The following is a 20,361-nucleotide window of genomic DNA, read 5'->3' as shown; positions in this document are numbered from 1 at the left end:
TACGAAATGCTACTTTCAGTTAAAAAAAAATTGATAAATTCGGAAATCTAATTGACGAAGTCTCTAGCAGAACTTCATTATTGAATAATAAAAACTAGCGGTTTACCCGCTATATCGACAAAATAATGAACTAGAAATCCGTGGGTGGAGAATAGGCATGATCTTGAACTGGAAAGCTATGTGGAGATCAGATTCCAATTGTGAATCATCTCACATCCTTCTTCACTATTCATAGTACGAAAATACATGTTTATTTTAAGAGCTTCTCTAATTAATATATAACGTCGCACGTGCTTCAATTTTTAGAATTCATATACTCTTCACAATAAAAAAAAAAACGCTTTACTGGGTATATTGTATAGTATTTGTTGGCTCACACTATACAAGGTTCAGCAGATGCATACTCATCGTTAAAAACTGAGCTCCAAATTAACCCAGCTTGAAATGCATCGAATATAAGTAATATTGAAACGAAAGTTATAGGTTGTTGTGTTGGTTTTTAGAGCTGCACCGATACTATATGAGACATGAAGCTATAGCTTAACATGGAATTCGAACTACAATAGCTCTCACGGTAAATCGAACCTGGGTCTCGCGCACCAGAGGTGCATGTCCTAAACATATAGCCACGAAGGATCTCGAAACGGAGGTTTTATTCGTCTATAAAATCGTTAAAATATTAGGACTTTATTCGAGCACTCATACATATTTAGGACAGCATACGGTAATATGCTTAAGTTATCACTACGTAATGTATATCACACGTTCACTAATTTCACAACAATATTGTTTTGTCTGAAATATTTACTTAAAAATACACTACATTTCAATAAATTCCAAGTGAGAATGTCTCATTAGAATAATATGAACATTGAAAATTACCTAGGTTAAGTTAGGTCCTTCATTTTTAACAAATATAGGATGATCTAACTGTTACTGATAATCAACAAAAGAGTTTTCTTTTGATTACCAATACTCACCCGTGGAAGCTGGTAATAGGACTTCAATTTGCAACATTGAGAGTACGGAGGCATGATTGCTAGTAATGGCAGTTAATTTTCGGTAATTTCGACCAGCAATGATTTTTAGACAATGTTACTGAGAGAGGTGAGGATTTCAATATACAGAGAGTGTAACGAGTACTTAAAAAAATACAGGCAAATTTTGTTGGATACAATCGGAAATTTGTTCCGAGAGGAAGTGTCCCCCCCTCCATGAAATCATCACTAGTCTTGACATTTCCGACACTCACACTTATCAACTGTAGAGATCTATACAAATTTATTTCTTTTAGTAGCTACTTGTTCGTCTTCTTTTTATTTTGTTTCCTAAAACACCAATCCAGATATGCTCTTTCTTGCGGGCTTAAGAGATAGAAACGAAATTTCGTACTTTAGTTTAACGTTCCAGGAGATTCTGTTTTGATGCTAAAAAGGACGACTGATAAATACATGAGAATGATGATGGGAAAATTGGTGAAATGAGAAAGATGCACGAAACTGGAGAATATTGAGTTACTTCAAGGACAGGATATTATGCACAACAAATTCATATTACCTAGAATCGAACAAGAGACTCTCTAGTGAAGAATTGGTGCTCTATCAGTGAGTAACCCTTCTCCTTCGGGTTTATAGTTTATGTACTACTACTATAAAATCTAACTATAGAATAAAATGAGTTACCAAAAACAGTCTTGAATGTAATAGTAAAGTCTCTCTAGGTTTTAACGAAAGAAATGAATTATGTCACAATGTAATGTTTTATGTCTATTTTGATATATTAATATAAAAAACTATATTATGCTGTAAAAAAAACTTCCTCAGTAAAAGTAAACTCTTGGAGTTTTGTATCTTGAAAAAATGGATTGTGTTACATAATAAAATTGTTACTGAAATATGAACAAATATGTTGTTAGCCATTTTATAAGAAAAGAAAAACAATCTGAATAATCCCCAATTAATTTCTTAATTATCTTAAGAAAAAAAAAATAATAAATCCATATTGCAGCGATATTAGAAGAGTATTAAAAAATGAAACACAAACACAATAGTTAGAGAATTCTCTCAAAGTTAAATGATTAACATACGCGACTTCGATGTGGGAAATTTCGGTTTTATTTCCGGTGGAAGTTCATCCGGTTCGGATCCCACTTTAAGTTCTAGGTACACGTTTCATTTAGCCTGGATACTCAACAGGACGCTAAGCTCTAAATCAACCAACAGTCATTAGAAACGTTCCTGAGAAACCCATGTAAACAAACCTTATGAGAAGCAATACACATTTTTTTTTTTACAATGAACGGGTTGAATTTACTGTAGAGTATCGAATATTATACTGCCAATATTATAACATAAATTAGTATTGATTAAACAGGAGTGCTTCTTGCGGTTTAGATTTATATGAATAACAGAAATGTTGTGTAAAATGAATTTTAAGTCGAAATTTAAATATCCCTGGTGTTTCTAAACCATCCATATAAAGGGATAATTGTATTTCAATTCTTATTGGATATGATCATATGCAATGGAAAGAGTTTTTAGTGTTGACTAAAAGTTATAATTGGAGCAAAACTTCTCTCTACTCGACTTAGGCGTTCGTTTGTCCGGATACTTCTCCGGGATGCCTGATTCCTCACAAAATTTGACATGATGATTTGTGAGCGCACGCTGAGTGTCGTTAGGAGTCGCAAGTCCGGATCGGAGATACCATCGAGGAATAATCAGCGAAAAACTGGACACCCAAAGACTTAAACTTGGAAAAGCGATTGACGCGCTCAATCGCCTCTGCCTCTGTAAACAACGCCAAATAGAATTTTCAGCATTAGAAATAGGGCAAAAACCTGTTTCGTTTTGTTCTACAAACACAAGTTTTCAAAGCGATTATGATTTTTCTGCTGATATGCCAAATTCAGCTATTTTCATGTCGTGTTCATTTATGAGAACAATTGATGCGGTAAAAAATGTATGAACAGTGAATAAAGGTCGATCGTTTCGCTCCAAATTTGAAATTAATGCATTCCCTAGTTTATTTATTTCAATTTTCGTAACTGAATCACAAGTAACACGAATATTAAAAATAGTGTGTTGTATTAAAAGTTTTCACAGCAAAATTCTCATGAAAAGGATACTTCTAATACATCTAGCAAAATTAAGCTAAATAACTACGAACTACACATTACAATCTCTTAAGATTCAAATGGTCACTAAGCATACCACGGGTTTAAATGGTGTAAAATTATTGCACCGTCCAGAGAAAGTGAACAGAACAAAATGGGCGGAGAAAAACAAAACAAATAGAGATTTTCAAGTTAAATTTTCGGCTTCTTTTTGTCCTTATGCAACTCTGAACTTACTGTGGACGTGATTCACTGTCAAGATGGGTTTTGAAACCGACCGAGGCTTGAATCAAGTGGGGGGGGGGGTCAGAGTGATACATAAACAACGTTCATAGCATAGACCGTTCCCCATCAAATCATTTCCCTCCAAGAAAGCGGATTATGGGACAATGGTATCGCAACTGGCTAGAGAGTATCCAAATGTGCATGCGGTGTGAAAACTGAACTTAAAAATTAACAGAAAGTACTGATAATATTTGGAGAAAACAGGACACTATTGGATCAAACTAGAAAGAAGAAAATGTTGGCATTCTTTGGACGTAATAGAAGGACAACAAGGAAGGGAATGAAAGATGAAAATTTTGAAATCAATAGACGATAGGAAAGTAGAGAACTTCTTCGTTGAAACGAAAAAGTTTCTTAATTTCTAATACAGTTAACCTCCCAAATAGTTACGATGATAAAGATTATTTATATTGCGTGCTGAAACTGTCTCATTTTCTTGTTTATTGTTTATGTTATGCGTTTGTTGTTAACTGTGACAATGTATGGTTCCACAACCAGCAGCAAACGGTTAAAAAGAGAGAGAGAGAATAAAGTTTGGAGTCAAAATAGCATTTTGTAAAATCCATTTGCTTGGTAAGATTCGTAGACTGAGGGAAAATTCGGAGCTTGTTGTGGCCCTCAGATACACATTCTGGTGCAGGGTTTACTAATAACTTATGTGTTCAAATATTACTGTATCATTGAGTTAGTTCGTTACAAGTAGTATGTGGGTGACTGTTAGGAAAATCTGTGGAACTCTAAGGAGAGTGTGTGTATGTTATCAGCAGGAGAAGATAAAGAAACAATAGATAATGTTTGCTGCTTTTAAGAGTGAGTTTATTTTTTACATACACAAAAATGAAATCTTTAAGTTGAATATCCCATGATTATGCCCGTTATTCTAAGGGCGATGGATGATAAAGGCAAGCGAATGATGCATTGGAGTTGGTAGAATGAGAATGTGGAAGGAAACAGAAGTAACCACGGACACAATGTTATCCATCACAAATTTACTTATCCGGGAAACTGTACGAAATCTAAAAGCATTTTATCCCTCCTCTAATATTGCTTTGTACTTAACTTTCAGTTACGTTGCAGTGTATTTTTCATTTTCTAAAGTTACTACTATCTGCAAATTTTACGGTATTAAATTTAATTTCCTATAGCTTACATTATACATTGATGCCACTTCTCCACTTTAGAATAGAATAGATATAAGCTTTTCATTATTGCTCTTCAACTTGTTGCGATTCGTAGACCGACAAACGATAAAGTCTACGGAAAAGTTAGTGGATTCTCGAAGCGGATCAGTAGAAACAATTGATTATGTTAATTGTCACAAAATAGTGAAATACAAACAGCACGAGATTATTAATGTCATAAGTATTCAACATCACATTTAACTAATCGGGCCGGTAGAATCGTTGTCAGTGAGCGAATTAGTAGTTGAAAAGTACTGGTTTATGGAAATATGTTTAATCAATCATTTTGTAGAACAAATATTGATAATTTGAAGAGGGTACATGGGGTACTTATAGCGTGATGTGTAAAGGATTGTTTTCTGAGAGACAGTCTTTGTTGTAGGTTAGGTAGACTATACCCGCTAACTGCATTTGGATTTAGTTCCAGGCGTGATTAGAGCTTACGTAATTGGTATGTGGTGTTCCTTATAATATCAGTGCTGCGTAAAGGATCAATTATGGAGGACATAGACGTTCAATCGTAGAACTCACTCCTTCCTTCAGAATAAGATCTGAATTTCTTAAAATGATTTTGTGGTGGGTGCTACATATACTAGCATTGATAACCACTATTACATTAGAAAGCTAGTTCATCCGCGCCCACGTATCATGCAACCAACACGACTCTCCAGATAGGCGGGTTTGCATATGGTGGAGTACTTCGCTAAGAAACTAACTCACCTTCAATCTGCGTGAATTAGAGGTTTGCACGAGCCGGAATTTGTAGACCAGGTCCTGTCTGATCCATGAATTTATACTATGACGCCTAATCCGAGTCCGAGTCTTTAGGCCAGAGACCGGGCCGAACCCGTGTGATGATGAAATGAGCCCGAAATAAGCTCGAATTATAGAAACATAATAATTAACGCAAAATTGCATTTTCATTTACAACAATTAGAGGTTTGTTTTTGCAGCGCTTATTTTCCATTACTGCATATTCTCCTTTTTGTAATTTTGTAATTTCAACATCCATTGTGTTGCGATTCAGTTTCGGCAACATTTGATTTTTTTTTTTTTTTTTTTTTTTTAACAAGTGAAATGGGAATGCTATATTTTTTGGGGAAAATTTGTGAAAGAAATGCTTCCGATATCAGCAAAAAGAAAGAAATAATAATAAATACTAAAATATAAACTAACATTGTCTTGGAGAAGAAAAGATAAAGACAACTTGGTCTGACTGTTTTTTGTTTCTTTAATTCAGTGTAAGAAACATTACTTTCACTCACAGATAAGTTAACCATGTTTATTTCTGTTACTTTTACTTTTTCTCTCCACTACACAGCTGTACTTTTAATTGCATAGGCAAAATGGTAATAACAATTTTAGTATAGGTGTCTCAAATTATAAATTTAAATGTGGTTTTAAAATTCTCCAGAAAGAGCGGCCCGATAAATGTTGTTGTACAGTATAGTAACAAAGTTAAGCCCGAAAAGGCCCGAGAAATATGGCTGTATATTTAAAAGTTTACAGCCCGTGCCCAAAGTGACCTATGCTTTGTAGGCCCGAGCCCGTGAAGACCTCTAGCGTGAAGGTATGTGTAAAAAAAATGTTTTGTTTATTACTAATTTTGTGTATAGTACAAAATAGGATTTTGGAGAAATCTATCGTTGCATTCTTTTCTCAAATGTTCAATTGAAATAAAATGAATTAATAAAAAAAAAACTTTTATAGAAACATTATATACATTATTTTAGGCTTCATTAGACGTTCATATTTCTACAGTAAAATACAAATCAGCTTCGAAAAAAATATTACTTTTTGTCCTTATTGAACTTTGAAGGTAAATCAAATGTGTTACGAGGAAACAAGTGGTGAGTACACCACTTAATGTGTTCAGAGCCAACGTAATTTATCTTCAACAATAGCCAGAATTGATATAGTGCTCTCTTTTGAGGGTCGCCGTGATTCAGTGATAGGGATCTCTGGTGCATCGGGTCGCTGGATACGTATATCACAGCTTTTCATCAAGTAGGTTCTATAAGGGCAAATACTATGGATGTGAATTTACTCGGAACTCTCCCATTTCCTCTCACTTTCTTCATTTCCCTATTTCACTCATTATCATCTTCACCGACTCCCTTAGCTTTAGCACATATTCGTGGGACGTTAAAGTAAAGAAACATAGTTTGCACTTACTTTATTTTTACACCACTAAACACCTACTATCTCCAAGTTCATTTCCAGTTTCCTAATGGCTGTGTAAATGGCGTACGTGACTGTGGCGCAGGAGACCCGGGTTCGATTTTCAAGCAGGAGCCCATGTGGCTTGAATCCTACGTTAAGCAATAGATTCACGTCCAATATAGCCTAGCTGCTGTGCGGAACTCTAAATTCAAATCTAATCCTAATCCAAACCCAGAAGTATTTCCTAGAATATATGATCTGAAATTTAGAAGTTCACATGTTCAATGTATATAATAGGAAAGCTTTACTATTTAGAGATTTGACACGTTGAATACTCATCCTTTTCTTATCCTTTGAAAAGTGGTTTATGGAAGAAACTGGGAGAAATGTGATGAAAAATATTAGTATATCGTGGAAAATGAACATTTTTAAAATGATATACAATTTTAACATAACAAAACATGAATTTAAATATGAATTTGGCGAAAAATTTGGACTGACATTAAAACTCATAACTATCAGTATGTTAAAAGAAGAAGCAATACATTTTATTTATATAATCCAAAGTGGGATTTTTATATATTAGTCTTAAGGCAGTTTGATCCAAACAAATAGAGGATAAATATCGTAATTTATATAAAATTTAATGAGAAAGAAGAAATATAACCAGTTTTCATCTTCTTAGGTATTATTTTTACTGCAGTTGTATAAATAAATAGGAAATTAAAGGTTTAGGATGGCAGAAGTAGTATTTATGATGAAAGTAAAAAATATATATTTTGTCGCAATAAATGAAGAGGTATAAGCTAGTACTTCTCAAATATAGGAAATATTGTATTCTGTGGGACACAAACATGACTGTTACGAAAGACCTATGATGGCGATAAAAAGAGTTAGAAACGTGGACAGGAAGAAGAGTAGAGGAAATTAGCTGGGTGAAATAATCAACAGTAAGCAAGGACTAACAAAAAATGGAGAGAATTATAGTTAGGTAATTATCTTACTAGAAATATTACATCAAATATAATATTGCAGAAGATATAAGAGGAAGGGGAACGTTATTGCATATCAGGGTGATTATTAAAGATGACATTTATTTTTATTACATCAAAATGAAGATATTAAAGAATGATCGCCATGCATGTGAACATCTGATGAGAAATTACTCTCACGGCAGCAAGCATTAAGCTTTTCTTTTTCAGAATAACGACTGTGTTTATTTTAATTCAGCTGATGCAACGTTCCAGTAAAGGTAGATAAGCAAATCTTAGAATAAAATCAGGTGGAACAATATATATATATATATATATTAAATAGTGAAGAACATTGGTTTAATTTGCTTTTTCGTCATAGAGACATCTACCGTATAACTTTATTACATTTTACACAATATTGTTTTTCTTAAACAAACATTTGGTACGAAAATTATCTCTGGATATACGCATATCAAGCACGTAAACTAATTAAGAAATCAGACATTAGAGGTCGCGGTCGCGGCGTAAAGGGGGAAGATCGAGGCACTGACAATGAGAGCGAAAAGAGAGAGAGATGAAGAGCGAGCGACTGTGTTCGTTGTGACTAAAAATAGTTCTATTGCTGTTTGTCGGGACACTGAAGACAGAAAAGGACACCCAGGGAATCTTACGACAAGATTAGCTGAACGACATTCCAAATAATCCCAGGGCTGCGATAGCAAATGCAGAAAATTCAAGTCCTTGGTTCGAGTGGACTAGAGAATCTATTTTATTTTATTCTTTTCGCTAACACATAAAACTAAGTTGCTTAAAAGAAGCTGTACCTTTAAAACTGGCAATGTTTTAGAACACAAAAGTGTAGTTAGAAATACTAAAGAACGTGTTTCGAATATTTAGTAAGATGTAATATCATTCATCGAAATAGCTGAAAGTTTAAGAAAGTTTCATCGCCTTGTTCGTTGGTAAAACTAAATCTTGTGTTCTTCAAACAGTCATCCATCTCACCCGTCTAAAAGCAGGAGAGAATGTGTTCTCATATATACGAATACTCAGACTCACACACACACAAAAACGCACAAATGAAATGAGTACTACATACCAGTAATATTCAGACTGCTCGTCCTCCCACGCAGTTGTTCGGAAGCCTTCGGTTATGTTCGGGGTGTGCTGCCCTCCCCCGCAAGAGCAACTTGATGGCTGAGAGGCACCACACTCCCTCCAGTGGGTCAGTGACACGATATTCAATGTACACTCAGCACTGTGTGCGCATATCAGGACGCGAACCCCACTACCGTCCACAGGCGACGGACGAGGTAAAATTAGGCCCGCAAGCAGTCCCGGCCTCTGTCGGCTTACTTCGTCCCCGCTCGGTGACTTTCGTGAGAGATAGAGAGAGAGAGAGAGAGAGAGAGAGAATATCCAGCTAGAGTGGGACAGCGGGAAAGGACCCCTGTACAGACTTGGCCCCCTGCTAAGGTTACACGAAACTATATCTGGGACAAAGCACTCACTCTGTATCGGTCGGTTTGTGCATCCGTCTAGTACACTCGAACCAAAGCCTCTCTGTTCAGAAAGAAAGATCTCTAAAGAGATTGCATAGCCACAGCACGGTTTAAATAATTAACAGTACGTGATGTGCCTTTCAGTGCTTCTTTCAATGTGTTTTATATGTGTTGTGTTTTTTCGACAGTCAAATCAATATAGTTGTCGTGTAGCTTATTTACCAAACAATGTAAACAAAAATAATGACTGTTGCTGTTGTTTGTTGATATTTAGCAACTCTTGTCAGCCCCTAGGCTATATGAAACTTTAACCTACAGTTTAAGGTGGAATGTGAACCACTTTACTTCGAAATTTTTAATGGTATTCCACTGGGAATCGAATCCTGGACCATTGAAAAAACATGTAATTGAATGAAATGATTAGTACATAATTGGCCTATGGTTAAGTTCAAACTATACACAAGTGAGCTAAGCATACGTTGTCATATTCATGTCAGTTCTCTGTATTTTCCAATCGATATGAAAGATAGTGTTAGGTAATAGAAATAGGTTATGAATATGATCTGAAAGTTGCGTTCAATTCAATGTTGTTCGTGCTACCAATTGAGTTCTTAACATAAACAGTCATCAACAAAGATAATTTCTTACTGAACTTTTATACTCCATTAGGTTAGGTCCATAACTTTTCTGATATGATAAACGCCTATATAGATGCAACCATATTTACACGTAAATATTTGCCACCATTCATGGTTCTACTCTAAATCCCCGTCATTCGAACATCTCTTTCCTTCTCTACGGGAGATCTTCATTGTCACACTGATTATGGATTGAAATCGAAATTGTAGCATGTTAAAAAGTCCAAACCTACTGGGATCCAAATCCAGGTCTTCTACGTGGAAATCCTATACGCTAAACAGTTCCTTGGGGCTGTACAAAAATTGTTAGCTAGTTAAGATCCTTTTCCCTATGAAGTTAATTATAATTCCGTTAGCTGAATTAATTCTTCATCAAGTTTTATTGTTTAGGTAACTGTTATTGCTATTCTATTATTGCCTTATTATTATTAAGTAGCAGAACACTCGTTGTTCACACGGGGAGAATATATTTCATTTTGGGCACAAATGGATTTAAAGGGCACCAGAAGTATCACTATTGGTCCCAGTAACCTCGAAAACTATGGATTCGACACTAATATCGGTTATTTCCAATCATCGTATATATATATATATATATATATATATATATATATATATATATATATATATATATATATATATATATATATATATATATATATATATATCCGCCTTCTTCAAGTTGCAGGGCTAAATTTGGATTTAAACGACATCGGAAGTATCACTGTTTGTTTCAACGACTCCGAAAACTATGGATTGGACACTGATCGGTCATTTACGACCATTTTTAAGTATCTCCCCTCCCTCTCTCCTAAGTTGCACCGTCAAAATGAAATGATAAAAACTTTTCCACGTCCAAATCTCATGTATTGAAAATTTAACCGAGATCGGTCTCGTGGTTCAAGAGTTATTAAATTTTATTAATTATCTATATATATCTGCTTCCCTTTCCCTACGTTGAACGTAAAAGTGAAATGATAAAAACTATTCCAGGCCCGAACCTCATCTATATGGCAAATTTGATAGAGAGCAGTCTCGTGGATCAAGAGTTATTAAGTTTTATTTATTTTTAAATCTCCTCTCCTCCTCCCTCTCCCCCTGAGTTTCTACCGTCAAAGTAAAATGATAAAATCTTCCCTGGCCCGAACCTCATCTGTTGGAAACTTGATCAAGATCACTTGGATGGTTCGAAAGCTTCGAAGTCACAAACATAATGACTTTCATTTTCATATATAGATGATCATTATATAGAAGCATTATCATTTCTAAACTTCAACCTCTTTTACACCAGCTATTGTGACGTAGAAGAGAATATGACTTATGCGAAAAATATGTTTATCTTTCACTCTTTTCCCTAATCCCCAATCCTTGGGATGAATATCTGTCAAGAATGAGGAGTGAATTCAATTCCATCATGTAGGATGGATTCCCTCCCACTCATTAATTTAAAAATAAAAATGTTACGCGATAATTGAAGACTCGCTGTAGAAAACAATGTAAGTGCCAAAAGTAATAGTGTAACAGTAAAGACAAAAGATAGTAAATTGTGCCCAAGCGTAACAACACAGAAAATACTATTGCTTAGAAATACAACCTAGCATATAACGAAGTATGAACATTTAACAAAGGCATAAACGTATTTAAGCAATTTCAGGGTGGCACTTACATTGTTTTCCACAGCGAGTCTTCAATTGGGCGGCGTTATGCAACAACCATTCAACCTACAACGAGTCAGTTTTGGGGAAGTCGCAGTTATAGGCGGTGTTACCAACAACCTCTGAAGAAAATAGGCAAGATGGCCTTTAGAAATAAACTTTTTTACGCCAAAATGGCTAGATTTTAAACTCCTAACCTATAACTCAAATTGTAGATTTTAAACCCCCTTTTTTGTGTAGGATTATAAGTGAGTTATAGTAAAAAATGAAATGTTGAATTATATTCTCAGAGTACAAACAAGCAACATACACTACTTTAAATTACAATAAAATCCATCAACAACTCATCTTATTTGCGAATGTCAATAACCATATTATCAGTTGAATTGAAATAAGTCATCATCGATGACGTCGCAAATAGCAGAGGCGCTCGAACTGGATGCACCATCGATAGATTGTGGATTGGTAGTGTTTCGGTAGACTGCCATTGTCCCCATTTTCAATAGTACTTCTTTCGGAAGGTCATAGTCCTTAGAAACAATTCTTATACCTCCGTACACCCACATGAATCGTCATGATTGCACTGAAAGTTTTCAAGCTAATTAGATATCCTATTTATTTCCTTTAATAAACAATCACTTTGGTGTGAAAAATCTAACAGTTTACTAAATTTGTATTAGAAAACTTTCATTCTTTCAATGATATGCGAAAAATAAAATAATTAAAAACTAGCAAACGTGTCTGTTACAGGAGCGACATTAAAATTCGTTCTGAGTTGATAAATATTGTTAAGTAGTTGTAAATCTGTGGGTGGGGAGAGAGAAGAATAATGAAAAACAAGTATTTGTTGCGTAATAAACCACCCTTTGCCTAAAGAAATCAATTAATATGATAGTATATAATTAATGACAAATAGGCTAATTTTAAAAAAATACACTTGATTTTCAAAGTAAAAGTATTTTTAGAAGTAATTTAACGGCTAATAAAAAGCCAAATAAGGCAAAAGAGTTTCATAAAATAAGCTATATTTAAGGCTATAAGCATTTCATAGATTTGTATGGCTAAATGCCTCTCGAAATAGGCTAGATTTAGCCAAAAATAGCCTAAATTGGTATCACTGGTTGTAGGTTTCTCGACCTCTTAAGATATTACCGTATGTGGGTTGATTTTTCTGTTCATAGATGGCAAACCGATCGGAAACACGTTACCTGGATTTTTTAGTATGTTCCTTACATATGTTCGAACAAACTCTCCAGCAGCGTTAACTCATTTTTTAAAATTTTGTGGTTTGACTGGTTGTTGCATAACACCGCCCAATTATCGTTACAGCTGTTCGGTTTTCGTGTAATATGTTGAACCTGCATGGAGCCGAAATCAGCGTTTCTAGTCTTACTTGTTTTTTTGTATACAACTATTTGTATACAACTTCCTCAACTAAATGGAAGCTTGCTAAAATTCTGGTCTTTCTAAAACCTCGCAAAGATCCAACTGCTTTGTCATCTTACAGACCCATTAGCCTTACTAACGTGTTTAGCAAAACACTAGAACGCCTTATGGTAAAACGGCTACATCACTACCTACAAATGAAGAACATACTACCAACTATTCAAGCTGGATTCCGTCTACTCTATAGCACTGCTGGCCAGTTACTCAAACTTTAAACACTACTTGTCAACCATTTAAATAAGCCTTTACCATTTGTTTTGATCTCCTTTGATATTGAACAAGCATTCGATTCTGTTTGGCATGAGGGGTTAATTTATAAACTCAAACGTCTGCTTTCTCACAGTTATGTCCGATTACTAGCCAATTTTCTAAATCAGCGCCAGGTTTCGTTCAGATCAATATGGCAAAGTCACACCCTTTCAACTTGCGCCAAGGATCTGTTCTATCTCTTCTATTATATATTATTTATGTAGCCGACATGTCTCAACCTCAGCCCCCACTATATGCCTTACAATTTGCTAATGATACCGCTTATATAGTATTAGGATCTTCTGTTGATCGTATTAATCAACTCCTACAACCAGCTTTGGACAAACTAGTTACATGGTGCCTGAAATGGAAGCTCAAGCTGAATTCAACTAAGGCTCAAATGACTCTCTTTGGAATCAAACGCAATAAATACTGTATCAATCGCAATCCGGAACGTCTACATTTAACTCTTTTTGACTCTACAATACCAATTCAAAACAGTCTCAAAGATCTGGGTGTAATATTCGACAAACATCTTACTTGGAAGCCTCATCTGAAACAATTGGAAGCTAATGTCCGGCGCCGTTTGAACCTTTTACGAAACCTTAAAGGCACCACGTGGGGTCTTAGTACAAAACTTCTACTGCTAACATATAAAGTCTTTGTACGCCCAACAATCACGTATGGACATCTTGCCCGGTTATCAGCAGCACCAACTTTCTATGAGCGTCTGAAAGTTCTCCAAAAGACACGCCTTAAAACTGGCCTACTCTCTTTCTTTCGATACTCCTATGAGCTCCTCCGTGGCTAAGCGGTTAGCGTACGCGCCTTTGGCGCGGGAAACCCGAGTTCGATTCCCGGCGGGAGCTCATGTGGTTCGGATTCCACGTTAATCAGGAGGTCCACGTCTCACATAGCCTCGCTGCTAAAAAGGGACGCTAAACTGAAATTCAACTCAACTCAACTCGATACTCCTACTGCTGAAATATATCGTCTTGCGCAATTTCCAACCATTTTGCCACACCTGTACCATTCACACCAACGCTACATAGCGACACAAATCCAATTGGTACATCCAATCGCCCTTGAGCTGTTAGACCAAGTTCCTGCTGTACTACGCTATGCCTACCCACCACTGGATTATCTCTTAGCTATATACGAACGCACCGACACCATAGACCAATATAATCCTGATCGCCGTATCTATAACCGAAATCCACATACCTCAGTACATGTACTCAAGAAGTATTTTAACACAATAGCCAACTCTGACACATTATCATCAACTTTGTTATTAGTTCCCTACTTCAATCTATATTATTATATAGCCTGAAACCATTCTTTATGTCTCATAATCCAAAAAGTTCAAAATATCTCTGACCACATTGGATTGGAATGAAACTCTTGTTAAAAGAAAACGAAATCAGCATCATAATTTAGGTGTTTCCAGCTTTCTCATTAGAGGCATTGTTTACAGTGTCAAGTCAGACTGAGAATATTACGAGCTGGTGGACGCAAGCCCGGCAGTTCTCAGTGGCGGGTGAGAAAGATAGAGGGTTTCACTCGAGTGGAGACTGCACTACCGTACACACTAGTGTGCATATTTTTGGAGGCTTAGCTTCATCATCCATTTCATAATCTTTTATTCATCATAATACTGTTCGATCGTTGGTTTTCTATCCACCATCCTCATTGGCCACTTTGTCCAGCGGACAACATCGGAGTATTCCTGCTGTTGCTCCCACACCATCCGTCTTAGCTCATAAAGTAGAGAAACAGAAGAGCTACAACTATGCATTTGAATCACCAGTAACTGCGGCTCTACGACCAGATGAGAATATCAGGACTACCGATGACGGCAACATAGCATCTACATCTACATCTCCACCTCACAAGAAACGCCACGACGATAACATCAGTATTGCTAGTTCCGGCGGCTCCTGACTCATGATAGTAGACGGCATCCAGCAACTCTCTCACAAACCTCAACCGTACATAATTTTCTACTACAAAATTTTGATCCAAAACTCTGCAACAGCAAACTGTTACTCAGCAAATTCTTAAATACCGACTACGCATAGAAATCTTACAAATTGTCCAAACTCAAAAGGGTTATATCATAAACTCACCTCTACCACATTTTGCTACAACAATCAGAGACAACACAGTTTCGAAATTTCCTGCAAGACTGAAAAACTTACGAAACTCCAGGATCAATGTACCAAACTACTGCCGCCACCAAGGCGATCTCCTACATTATCTGTTGTCATTTTCGGAGTGAATCCATCGTACAGCGATGAAGAAATTGAGGAGGAATTACGTCATGAAGAGCACACATTGACGAAATGTCTCCGCATTCGTAACAACCAAGGAGCTACTTACATGGTCCTGGTCTTAACCGAATCGCAAGATACTATTGATGATTTCGTAGAACACGGAGCATACAGCTACAAGAAACGACACAAAGTTGAACCTGCGAAAAGTCCAGCCCCTTTACCAATACGTTGCGGCCGCTGCCAGGAGTATACACATACAACATCGAAATACACTAATACTTTCATATGTGGTTAATATGGTGGTCCCCACTGCCCCGGACCTGTCCAAACATGCAACAACCACTTGATTGTCCTACCTGTCACGAACGTCATCCTGCTTATAGTTACAAATGCAAATCGAAACCTGTTCCTTAAGAAGCACAGCCTGAATTAGTTGTTCCTCTCCGCATGCAGAATGCACAAAATCAAACCACTAAGACCTGTACTACATCCGATCAACCTATAACTATTAAGCAGCTCTTAGCTTTCCTCACTCTGACGCTTCAAAACATACATCGGTTTGCACATCCTCTAGTTTTGCAGCACGTTCAATTCGCTGTACAATCTGTCTTTCACCTTTAATTTCATGCAACTTACAATGGACCAACAGCGTACTTCCATACATTTCCATCACAACCACGTCTGTAAATTCCATCACATTATGAGCATTATGGGTTTAATCTGTCTCTTTCTTAATATTCGTTCAATCTGCTCTCAAAAACCATTTTTGAGGAACTGCTTCTGGAAGAAAAAGCAAATGCTTTCCTGCTGAATGAAACTATTCTTACTCCGAAACTGCAATGCAAAATTCCAGGTTACACTTTAATCCTTAACGATATTCTACCAGCACGACATGCCGACGGTGGCGTTGCAATTGGTTTCTCACCTCATATACCATACCGCATACACAGAAGCCCAGTTTAGAATATACTGGAACATCTAATAATCACACTCTATTACAAATTAGATTACACAATCTACGTTCGACCAGGCCACCCAATTCCTCTGGCCCTCTTTTAGTACATTTCAAATTCCTTTCAGCGCTATATCATCTTAGCTGACATCAATATCCATAGTCATTCCAACAGAGACAAAACGAATTTCTTGAACTTCATCACCACTGCTACAACGGACACATATCATCAACTGCCAAAACCGACGCACCCAGATTCTAACACGACTCTTGACATAGCCATCACTTCAGCTACCTTAACACAGCGCACAATAATTGACGTCTTAGATCCTTTAGGAAGTGATCATGCACCGATCAAGCTATGCACTCAAAGTCGCACTCCATGACCTATTGACGCAACGCCACCTTGCATGATCCCAAGATATGATAAAGCAGAGTAGGAAAAGTACCGTTCATTTCTTTCAAAACACCTAGAAGGCCTTTATCCACCTACTACAGAAGATGAACGATATCGTATATTGGATAATATTACATGCCACATGAATCGCGCCAATATATCCTACAATCGGAATATACATCATATAAACCGAAACTTCCGCCGCAATATCTTGCCATGGTGCAGCGATACCGACATTTGTTTCGTGACTACATTCATACAGTAAGTCGTGAGGCACTTCGTCATTACAGAGCTCTTCAACGTACAGTACAAAATTACGTCTAAGCATACAAATTACATCAATGGGTTAAAACCTGCAACTATCTCTCGAAGACATCCCATCCTTCACGTTACTGGAAATGCCTCAATGCGCTTTCTGGCAAATTTAACAAAACATCCTATCCACTCATTCTTAACGACACACCAGTACACTCTGATATCGATAAAGCAAATGCCTTGCTACATATATTCAAGATATCTTCACACCAGTTACTCCTGATCGTCCTATTCATAACCATCCGGTAGATCTCTTTGATTTTTCATCCTCTCATCTTCAGCCAGACACTGAATATTCACAGACCATTAACAGTGATCATCACTCCTGATGATATCACTTCAGCCATAAGAAGGAAACGTAACACAGCTCCAGGTATAGACTCCATCTCTTATCGCCACATCAAAGAGAGTCCATACGTAGTTCTGTACCTTCTCTCATTCATCTATACTTTCATCATCCGTTTTGGATTTATACCATCCCAATGGAAGACGTCTGAGAGCTTGAAGTTTCTTAAACCGAGTAAGTCCGCCGACAGTGTCTCTTCATATCGTCCTATTCAACAGACACCTGTACTCAGTAAAATTCTCGAAAAAATCTTAGTTCAACATTTACACGTCCATCTTACTCATTATAATATTTTACCATATTCACAAGCTGGATTCCGTCCAAACTACAGCATTAACGATCAGTTATTGCGTCTTCTCAATCATATCACCAACTATTGTAATACATCACGACTATCTTGTGTTACCTTATTTGATTTGCAGAAAGCATTTGATAAAGTATGGCACGCCGGACTTATGTACAAACTTTTGAACTTTCGTCTTCCTATCACTTATATCTGATTTATCTATAAATTTTTGCACTATCGCCTTGCTTACATTTCTATTAATAACGCATTTTCTCATTTTATGTTCCTTTACTCTGGCGTATCCCAAGGTTCTTCACTCTCCCCTCTGCTTTATCTTCTTTATGTGGCCGACTTACCATCATTGCCTCCGCGCATTCATGTTTCCCAATATGCAGATGATACCGCCTTCCTAGCACTCGGCAAACTGTGCACCAACTTAACATTTCAATGCAATCCGCCATAGATTCCTTCGTTAACTGGTGTAAAAAGTGGCGCCTCAAGATAAACGCTCTGAAGATCCAGACTATTGTTTTCTTGCCGCCCAAAAAGCGCACGAAGGTCCACCGAAACCCCAACATACTTCATCTCACAGTCGATGATACCCGTCTTCAACTCTGTAAATCTGTCAAATAGCTCGGCCTCACCTAAGACGCACATCTCACTTGGAAACCACATTTACAGGACGTCATTGTCAAAGCTTCAAACTGTCTCAATTTATTAAAACGTCTCAAGGGTGCTACTTGGGGTCTCAGTTCCACAGCTCTGCTAAATACTTATAAGGTCTTTTTGCGTTCAGTTCATTCATATGCGAATCTGGCTTGGACACCCTTTAACCGAAACATGGGCCTCTGAGACCCAGTGGTAAATTTTAAAACACAAATGTTGGCAACCCTAGTTGCTCGTAAAGGTTTTAATTTATTTGGCCCTTTTATTATAAAAGACCTTAAACACATTTCAAAGTAAATATAATTCAAAATCGACTTATGGGTCTCTGAGACCTTGTGTTTCTCATAACGTTTCTGAAACTCATATTTCGGTTAAAGTGTTAAGGGGATATTGATGTCCCCACTGCTTAGGTTTAATATCTTTCAAAAATGGAAAAATGAACACTCACTACTACTTGGGGTCTCAGTTCCACAGCTGTGCTAAATACTTATAAGGTCTTTTTGGGTTCAGTTCATTCATATGCGAATCTGGCTTGGACACCCTTTAACCGAAACATGGGTCTCTGAGACCCAGTGGTAAATTTTAAAACACAATGGTGGCAACCCTAGTTGCTCGTAAAGGTTTTAATTTATTTGGCCCTTTTATTATAAAAGACCTTAAATACATTTCAAAATAAATATAATACAAAATCGACTTATGGGTCTCTGAGACCTTGTGTTCCTCATAACGTTTCTGAAACTCATATTTCGGTTAAAGTGTTAAGGGGATATTGATGTCCCCACTGCTTAGGTTTAATATCTTTCAAAAATGGAAAAATGAACACTCACGGTTTGAGAAGCTTGTTCCAGGAAAAGTTTATTTTAGAAAGGTGTTTGACCATGATATTTTACGAACATTGTCTTTGGAGGTCGAATAATGTGCTTTGGATTGACCTAAGATTACGGAAGAGCAAAGAGCGGAGTATCTATCCCTGCCCCAAGATTTAAGAAAACGTTTCATGTTAAAGTTTCTAAAAATTAATTGATTTTGTTAGAATATACGAACATTTTCTTGGAGGCTTTTCCACAATCGGGCTTGGGATTGAGCATTGTCAGAGGTGAGAGATGAATTTAGTCCCTAACATTTTTTTATAGAGATAGTTGGTGAGTATTTTAAATTATATATTTGTAGCCTAACTCCCCAATCAATCAATGCAAAATCAATCAACAACAGGAGGATGAACTTTGCTTCTCCTCCCCAAATTGCAATTTTAAAATTTTCCCCGAGATTTCTTACTTAATAGTTATTCCATTTTGATACAATATGATGTAAATGTATGTTGAGGCTCTCACACAATCTCGAAAGCTTAGAGTTGAAGTTAGTCAAAAATCGGCAGTAACCTTTCTCTCACATACATCCTTGTCCTTTTTAAAAAAATGTTTACAATAGATTCTGTAAGATAAAAATCTCAAGATATTTTACTGGAATATGTGGTAAATGTTTCTATTGATTCTTAATTGTCTAATTAATGAAGCTGAATTGGGTGGATAATGAGAAAATGACAACCAAAATGCGGCGTCAGTCACTTAGGAGTTTCCTAGACGAACCATACTTATGATATACCGTAACCTTCCCCTTGACTGTGCATTGCATGTCGCTTTCAAAATTATCCCTCGGGTACAGTTAGCCTTAAAGGCCGGTTGGGTCAGCCACACCTCATGGTAAGGCTAAAATTCTGTCAAAAAAGTTGAAGGTAATGCTCTGAAGCTCAGTTTGTCTCTGATAAATTGTAAATGTGAGAGAGAAAACGAATGCGATCGGTGATTGTAAAGTCAAAATCACCGACGGATACAGAAAAGGGAAAAATTAATGACGTTAAATTACGAAACAAAAAAGAAAAAAAAAGAATCGGAAAATAAATAAATAAATAAATAAA

General features: G+C 36.6%; 1 protein-coding gene across 7 annotated transcripts in view; it reads right to left on the bottom strand.

Moving 5' to 3' along the window:
- Nucleotides 1-9,015, bottom strand: part of Calx (sodium/calcium exchanger 3) — a 646,863-nt gene extending 637,848 nt beyond the window's left edge. For 4 of the 7 annotated variants that reach the window (XM_081730843.1, XM_081730841.1, XM_081730849.1 and 1 more), the window contains exon 1: nt 8,818-9,014. The gene's annotated coding sequence lies outside the window, so the exon portion shown is untranslated. Of the gene's footprint in view, nt 1-8,817 lie in introns of all 7 variants that reach the window. The other 3 variants (XM_081730847.1, XM_081730846.1, XM_081730845.1) reach the window with 1 other exon arrangement.
- Nucleotides 9,016-20,361: the final 11,346 nt, after the last annotated feature.

The sequence above is a fragment of the Thermobia domestica genome, chromosome 11 (assembly GCF_964235325.1).
Source record: "Thermobia domestica chromosome 11, izTheDome1.hap1.1, whole genome shotgun sequence".
Lineage (NCBI taxonomy): Eukaryota > Metazoa > Arthropoda > Insecta > Zygentoma > Lepismatidae > Thermobia > Thermobia domestica.
Note: the sequence above shows the minus strand (reverse complement) of the source record. Positions and strands in the feature narration are given on the sequence as shown.